General features: G+C 35.0%; 1 long non-coding RNA gene across 2 annotated transcripts; it reads right to left on the reverse strand.

Annotated features, from left to right (window-relative positions):
- Positions 1-4,411: 4,411 nt before the first annotated feature.
- On the reverse strand, positions 4,412-6,550 carry LOC103449893 (uncharacterized). Of its 2 annotated transcripts, XR_531444.4 has the most exons (4): positions 6,033-6,446; positions 5,855-5,920; positions 5,354-5,447; positions 4,412-4,773 (listed from the first exon to the last, which is right to left on the reverse strand). It is a non-coding gene; the product is annotated as an uncharacterized lncRNA (long non-coding RNA). The 2 variants fall into 2 exon arrangements; XR_531443.4 differs by lacking the exon at positions 5,354-5,447 and having other exon boundaries at positions 6,033-6,550.
- Positions 6,551-8,892: the final 2,342 nt, after the last annotated feature.

Consider the following 8,892-nt stretch of genomic DNA (forward strand, 5'->3'; position numbering starts at 1 on the left):
AGGGGGATTTGTTTTGGACGAAAATTTAACACAAAACAGAAACTTTAATTAGCACAGATTGTAAAAACGATTTTGGTGAAATAGATGGATAAAAGGCTAGTTAGGAGGTTCTTCTCCACACATGTCACACTTGCAAACAAAACGATTTTCAGTTGTTCTTCCAATAAATTATAAATACTCAACGCCCCAGATTAACCGTGAATTGCACTAATTAACCCTCAGTTTTTCCACAAGTTATTAAGTTGGATGATTGCATACGACAACCCAAAACATTCCCTACAAGTTCCCTACATGAATTGCATAATAGAGATACAAGCAAGAATCATTACGTTCTATGAAAAACATAAGCATTGACGAAGCATTTGTTACTATGAATTGCATGAAACTTATGCTAAGAATTCATTCAACGCGATCGTTTTCAAGCGATCTTCACTACTTGTGATTATAAGATTGTAACTATTAGGTGAAACTCCCTCATAATCTAGCATCATATTCATGCATGAAAACTAAGCGTGCACTCTCAATCAACATACATAAATAAGTATCAATCAAATAGATGAACGAATTGAATCCACAACTTATGAAATAACAACTGAATGTAATCGAATCAAATTGCAAGCATGTACATGGTTTCGAATTACCCCCCAACTAAGGGGGTTTAGTTCCTCATACTCACAACACAAAGTTTATTGAATTGAAACATTGAAACATAAGAAAGATCACACCTAAAAATTCCAGCAATCTAAATTGCACAGCAGGAACATCTAAGAACCTTCCTCCTCTTCCTTGGTTGCGGCACAGGGGTTTGTGATGGTTTTTGGGGGTTATGGATGGTGTAGAATGGTGGAAAAGTGTGTAGGATAGGTGTATGGGACGGCTAGGGTGGTTTTGGGTCAGAAAATATGGTGAATGATGAAGGATAGGTGCTGTTGAAGATGGGGAATGGTTTCTGGCGTGAAGGATTAATTTCTGGATTATGGAGAGGGTTGTAATTCGGCCAAGGGAGGTAAAACATATATATATAGGCAGCCAAACCCTAAAGAAATCAGATTAGACAAATGGGCTAGGGTTTAGGTGAGGCTAGGGTTAGGAAATCCACCAAAAACTAGGGTTTCTAGAACATTAGGTGCGGCATGGGCTTAGGGTAAGTAATCAGATTTTTTTCATGTGAACAAGGCCTAGGTGTGGCTGATTAAGTGGGCTAGGGTTAGGGTTAGGTGCGGCATAGGTCCAAGAGGCAAAGATGGGTCATCCAAAAGCCCAAAGCCGAGAATAGAAACTCTCGAAATTGGAAACCTCCAAAAATAGAAAATTCCAACTTTAGAAACTTTGGTTGCCAATTCCGATTTAGGAAAGATCAACCCAAAATGGAAACTTTTAGGCTTAGCTTTCCTACTTCAAGTAGGAAACCTCAAATCTCGAACTCTTCAATTTCAACCCAACCTTGTGTTCCAAGCATGTCCTTTTCATTCCAAGCTCACTTTTTGCTCTAAAAGCTCCAAATTGCATCATTTCATGTAATATGTCCTTTAAACCTGAAAACACATGAAAGTAGCTTAAAAGACTACTTTAACGAAGAAAACATAACAAAGATGCATAAGAACTAGCTAACTAAGGCGCATAAATATGCTCCTATCATCAATGTAGACTTCGACAATGGTACCAATTAAATCTTGGAAAATAGTGTTCATGGCTCGTTGGTATGTTGCACCGGCATTCTTGAGGCTGAAGGGCATGACGACCCATTCGTATATGCCGAGTGCCCCGGGACACTGAAAGGTAATCTTATGGACATCAGCTTCGGCGATGAAAATTTGGTTATAACCGGCATGCCCATCCATGAAGGATAGGATCTCGTGATGTGCTGCGGTGTCAATTAGCAAGTCGGAGATCGGCATCGGGTACTCGTCTTTGGGCGTTGCCAAGTTCAGATTATGAGAATTATGTGTGCATTGAAAATGGTTGGACTCAAAAATTACATTTATTGTTCTTAGTTAAATAACATTTTTTCTTTGTTGTATAAGCTCCACCTTTGACATAATCTAATATTGAAATTCAATTTTGGCTTCAGTTCGGCTCAAAACTCATATACGAGTTTTAAGTCTTATGAGTTTGAATAGAAAATGTGGGGTATTGTTGAATAGATAATGCTAATATCTTATGGTTAAGATGAATATAACATGATATTCTTGATTAGCATTACCTATATGAGATTGATGTGGGGTCGCATATTCGAGAATTGTTATGGCTACAATTCTCTAAAGGTCTCATAAATACAGGATATGTTCAGGACTAAAATGAACACAGCCGTATGAATTTGAAGTGTGTCAAGATGTGATATGTGTGATATTTATTGTTTCGATTTACTACTAGGAATGATCAGTTCAAGATATTAAATTCACTACTACATTAGGTAAATCCGATAAGTACTAACTAGAGAAGATTCAAGTCCAAAAGACACCTATCCTGATGCATATCATATCTAAGTTCTCTGGAAAAGGTGTTACTAATTTAGTTGGTATCTTATTTCCTATTCAAATGTGGGGTACTGCAAGAGTTTGAATAGAAAATGTGGGGTACTGTTGGAACTTGTGAGGGACCATTGTCCCACATCGACCATACACCCTCTCTAATTCTTGTTTATAAGTGAGTTCACTCACTTATTGTTTGAAAGGAATTGGACCAATGCTATGGACTTTGGAAGGTTTGGGTGTATATATCAAATGTCGGCCTTGGGGCTCAAACAGACGAAAAAACACAAGTACGATTTTTACATTTTTTTATTTTACGATTTAGTTTTTTCCGAAGGGATAAGACTGTTTACAAAAACAGTTACATCCTTTCTGAAAGGATAAGAATGAGTCATAATTGTTGCAAAAATTTCATTATATATGGCTGTGATATCAAAATCGAAAAATATAGAATTTCATCGCTCGCTCTCTCTTTGATCCTTCATAGAGAAACACATAGTAAATTCGCCAAGAATCCAAGTTCGAGTGCAAGAACTTGGGTTAGATAGTGTATCCTGCAAGATAGACGTCTGTGAACTACTGCACTGGTGTAGGGGCAAATTTCTTTCTTAGGAAATTGCTACTACAAGCCTCTATCTTCCAAAATCAAGTCAATGATTGTTGTTGTGATTTTTATATGCAATTTTATTAATTATTCATATTCTGGTATATTCTATATAAAGTGAAATTGTAATTCGAAATATATTGTGCAATTATTATTATTGTATAATTGATATTTGATTGCTTAAAACATAGGAGATGCTTTGCCTTATATTTGAACTCAAACTTTAGACTTATATTCTTATATGTGGGTCCAAAAAAAAAATAATGGGTTTGAGTATTTTAATTTTCTACTCGATGCAAAGACATATTCTGTGAGATGAAAGAATGAACTAAAAATAAATAAATTAGAATATGAGTCTTTGTGAGATGAATGAAGAACTAAAAAATTGTTAGAATATTTTGCTCTAACAATTTCAAATTTATCTCTGTTATGAGATGAATGAAGAACTAAAAATTAGACAATTTGTATCATTTAAAGAAAAATTGGAGCTGGCCCCATAAAGTATCCCTCGAATAAGCGATCTTTGAGCTATGTGTGTGTTGTGAAGAATAAAAAAAATGCGTGTGTTATTAGTATATGCACTCAGGGGTGGAGCCGCCAAGGGACTAGAATGGTCACAGGCCCGTCCTAACTTGTGAATTGTCAGAAAGGTTAATGAGATCTACATAGTGACCTCAAACCTTTATTTCCAGAGGCAAGAAACTCATGGAAGAAGATGAGGCGAATGACATCATTAGGTCTTTTTGGTTTTATATGTTTTGGTTTTATATTTAATGAAACGATGAGTTTGATAGGGGATTTTATTACAAGACACTAGCAATTTTGAATAGAAAAGCAAACCCACTATTTTCTAAGGGAAGTAATTGTCACACACCATTTTTAACTTCTCACACTTCTTTATTTAGGGCCCATCGAATTAAATAAATCAAACATGAGTTGTAAGAAGATACAAAGAGTGTGCAAATTACTTCTCTATTCTCAAGCAACTCACCCCCTTCATTGTTCGCAGACCTCTTCCCTTACCCTTCTTTTTTCTACCAAATTAGATTTCTTAGTATTTCTCTACCTCTTTCTTGGTTGTCTTGGTTTGTGTAATTTTTTTTATTCTCTATTGAATTTATGAGGTCTTTCAATTTGTGTATTCTACTTGCTCTTTAGTCCTATTTTAGTACACACTAGCTATTAGTACCCGCACGTTGCTGCGGGTTTTTAAACTGTATAAAACATGTAGAAAGTTATGATGTATATACATGATAGACATTATTTACACACGTGAAAAACTAATTGCAACCTTAAAAAGGTTTTTACTTGAACATAACGAAAACATTTGCACGAATTTTAGTAAGAACTAAGTAATATATATCAAGGGATCCCCTCTAGTGTACAATTTGCACAACTCAAGAATTTCCAAACTTGGAATGGTGATCAAAGTCGTTTGCTCAAAAAGAAATAACATAGCTAGAAGTGAAAAATGGAAAACCTAACTTATGTAAAAATAACATTATTTCTATAGACATATTTGAAGTGCCGAATATGGGAACATACTTATTAGTCATCGGATTACAAACCTTAGCAAGAACAAACAGCAATTTCTGCACCATTGTTTTCTAGCTTCATAGTTCACAAAGTCGGACCTATGTAACAAATCTCTCCACGTCTTTGGGACTTTTTTAAGCAATCCATGATACCCATGTGACACTGTTGGCAAACATTTCATTTTCAAATCATCAGGAAATCCAAGAATAATATATTGGTGCAAAGATTGTAATCGAAAAAATTGTTAAATAAACCAACCAAATACTTGAGACAAAAAAGGGCAAAACTACATGCATATAGAACTGAAGGAGAAAATTTATATATAGAAAATACAATGCTCTAAGCACAAACCCGGGAGCACAAAACACACGATTGATATTCACATTAATCAGCTAATACCAGAATCACTAACCAAGAAAGACCTGATAGTAAAGAGTTTTAGTTATGTACAGAGTTTGCATCTGCTGCAAGTCTCCAAGTACTTTTGCCGGGACTTCAGTGAAGGGAAGGGAAAAAGAACTAGACTCTAACATAAAGTATTTTATAAATATCATACATTGTCATGAAAAACATGTATTTTCAAATTATGGAAACAATTTATACATCAATAGAGCAGACAACGGGAACTGCTAAAGCACCAATATAAAAAATAAAAAGCATCAGTGGACATAGAGCCTATGATAAACGTCAAGTAATTGACATTAAGTCAAAAAGGCATCTGCTAAAGTGTAATTAAACCGACCTAGTTTAATAACTATCCAAACCATGAATAAGATATTGTTGGATCATCATCCAAGAACTGATTCAGATGATTCCCATCGTCAAATAGATTTTCCCTGGTGCAACATAAGAGCATTGTTGAGAACCAATGGAAGAAAATAGGTTAACAACGGAACCATATATGTGAGGCAAGTTGGTTTGACATGAAAAAAAAAAGTGAAATTGTCCACTTAAAAGTCACGCATTATTGTTTAAGACTCTTCTAAAAGGTAACTTTTTGTTCTAATCCATAACCTAGAACAATGTTCAAAACCTCATTCTGAAATTTTATCTGGGTACTAACTTCTATAATTTCCAAATCACAAAATTCCAGTATGGGTATGACGAAACACAATCAAAAAATCAAATTCTTTGTGTACAGGACAACATAAAGATTAAGACTTTTTTTTTTACTTCTACAACTCTACACACTTTCGAGCCCTAAATTTTCCCGGAAACAAACAGAAAGTGAATGAAGTCGTACCTGGTTCGAAAGAGAGGACGCTCCAGTTTGGTGAAACAGCGATGGCAGAGATCTCTGGTGAGAGAGCTAATAAGATGGACCAAACCATTGAACAAAAAAATCCAGATTCTTAAAATTAAAATCACAAAATTTTGAACAAAGAAAAGAGAACCTAAAACAAATATGTCCGAGAACTCACCACGAAACCCAAGCTTTCTGAGTTTAAAATTTCTTCAAATCAAAACGGGAGCCAAGCTTTTCAGGGTATGCCAGAGTAGAATTGGACTCGGATGAAGCGAATTCAAGGAATTTTAGTTTTGTTGTGAGGAGAACAACATGAACAACCCAATCCAAACAAAATTCTAGAGAGAGACAGAGAACGTACCACGAAATCTAAGCCCCTTGAGGAATTTCTTCGAATCGGAACGGGATAAACAACATATGTTCTGGTTCGTGCAAAATAGGGAGAGAGAACTGGAGTTCGTGTAGCAAATGGAGGACTACCGGAAGCAAATGAAACGCCCAGCTTTGTGAGAGAGAGAAGTGGAAAGGGAAGGAAAATTCGAGATGTAGTGGAAACGAAGCAGCCGACGATGATCGACGCGTGGGCAGCGTGGAAAAATAAGTAAATCCACTGTGCGAGGAGGGAAAACAACGGAGAATAGAGAAGCAAAAAAGAGCATTACCGTCATTTCACTGTTTATGAACAGTGAAAACAGTGCTAAAGGGAACCCAGTATATGCATAATATCTACTTGTGAAAAGCATCATTTCACGTACAATTCTAACTCTGCCACTGTACACACATGAAACGTTAGTGTTGTACAAAGAAAACTTTTTGCAACTAATAAGCAAGGAAGAAAATATCGGTAATATCGGAAATATCGACAGTCTGAAAACACGGAAATATCGATGGAAATATCGGGATAATATCGATATCGATAAAAATTACATGGAAACCACAGAAATTGTAAGAAAAACTTGGAAATTTTTTAATGAAACTTTGCAAGATGTTTATTTAGTCAATTATCTATTAGTTTATCACAAAAAATTGAAAGGAAATGTATTGCATGATGGATTTAACTGATTTAAGTTGATTATATAGCGAGCTGGCAAACATTGTGAGTGTAGAAAATATGTAGTAATTAATTAAAGAAGTTTAAACACACCATAATCATTTATATATAACTAATTAGTACAATATTGGGAGGTTTTATTTAGGATATTAAAAAAAAAAAAAGGAATTGAATAAAATGATGAAGAATAATGTGCCGAATCTGACACTTTAAATTTCTTACACATAAGCATGCGTCTAGGCGTTGAAGTTCCAAATTATAGTATATCAATTAACGATTGAAAATCAATAGGTTGAATAAGACTAAACTTTAATTTGGATGCCGATTATGTTTTTTCAAGTTTATATAAAGTAAAAGAATTGAATTTTGGAAGCCAAGAGTGTGTCAATTGTTCTATAATGCGTCCGGTCAAACCACGACGAGTTGGCTGGCGTACAAGGTATCAATCTCTTCGTCTCGTCGAGTAGTACAACTTTCCTTTTTGTTTCACTCAATTTCGTTGAGTATTGAAAAAATTATACTCATTTGAATCTTACCCAGTTTCCGGCGACCGCAGTGACTTTCGAGGTATTTTCCGGCCAAACCACAACGAGTCAGACTTCGTGTGAGGTATCATTCTCTTCGTCTCTTCGAGGGCTACAACTTTCGTTTTTGTCTTGCTTGATTTCGTTGACTTTTGACAAAGTTATGGCCGTTTAAAGTGGGTGTAAATGTTTGGCCGAAATTCTGATTTTCTCTCCCTTGGGCGAGTCCCACATCGCCCATGCGAGGGCAGTGAGCAAGCAATTTGTCCTATAAAACCCACATTCCCCTGCTTAGAAAGACATAGCTTGTTCGGCCTTTGGGCTATGATCAAGTGAAGTGTGTGTTGAGTTTTCTTAACATATTTAAGTATTTTTTAGTATTATGTCGCGATATTATCGATAATTTCGAAAATATCGCGATATTATTGATATTATTGATAATATCACGATATTTTAACGAAAATTGTTCGGATAGTTAAAAAAATATCGAACTTCCAAATAAACGATAATATTGTCGATATTTCGCCGATATTATCGATTTTTTCTTCCATGCTAATAAGTTGTGTGAAAGGTGGCAACAAAACAGTAGGTTTTTATTTTTCTATTTTATTATTGTTTTCAATTATTATTATTAGCAATGAGACACATGCTATGCATGTGCTTATTGATATTTTGAAAATAAAACTTTACAAAGAGATAAAATATAAAATGGCCACTAAAGCTTTTTGGTGACAACCTTCAAACGATTTTTTGTCGATGTAGAGGATGTTCATATCTTTAGCGATTGTTTTTTAATAACTATTTCGTCGCTAAAAGTTTATTTTATTTGGGAGAAAAATGTGGAAGAGAAAATGGAAGCAACTAATATGGTTAAATGGCTATGAGGCTTTGAAAAAAAATACAGTAAAATTATTTTGTGTTTAATTTACTATATTGCCCATAAATTTATTTTTAGTTATTTTTCTTTAGTTTTCTTGATAGGGTTAATTTGGTCTTTTCACCATTTTTAGCTGACAAAGAGAGTTTTGTAATGTGAAATTTGGAATTGTGCTTATTAGTATTTTGAAATAAAATTTGGCAAAGAGATAAAATATAAAATGGTCTTTAAAGCTTTTTTGTGACGATTTGAGTTTGCGCCTTCCACCAAAACAGAGATGAGGTTTTTATGTAGAGGCAGGGGATTTTCCAGAAAAATGACTTCTTTTCTCTACATTGGCTATAGAAGTCGACTCTTCATGTAAGCTTGATTTATGAGATGAGGATGAAATTTACATGAATTTGCCGATGTCGGTCAGAGTTTTTGTTCACCATAATTGATGTAAGATGAGGGGGAGGAGGTGAGAGAGAGGACGAGAAGGAGACAATGTTGTGTCTATGTGGTAGTTAACATCAACGTGGATGCGGACAACGAGGACTCATTCCACCTACTATTGCCACAACAAATTTATCGGGAATTTTTT

This window comes from Malus domestica, chromosome 12 (genome assembly GCF_042453785.1).
Source record: "Malus domestica chromosome 12, GDT2T_hap1".
NCBI lineage: Eukaryota > Viridiplantae > Streptophyta > Magnoliopsida > Rosales > Rosaceae > Malus > Malus domestica.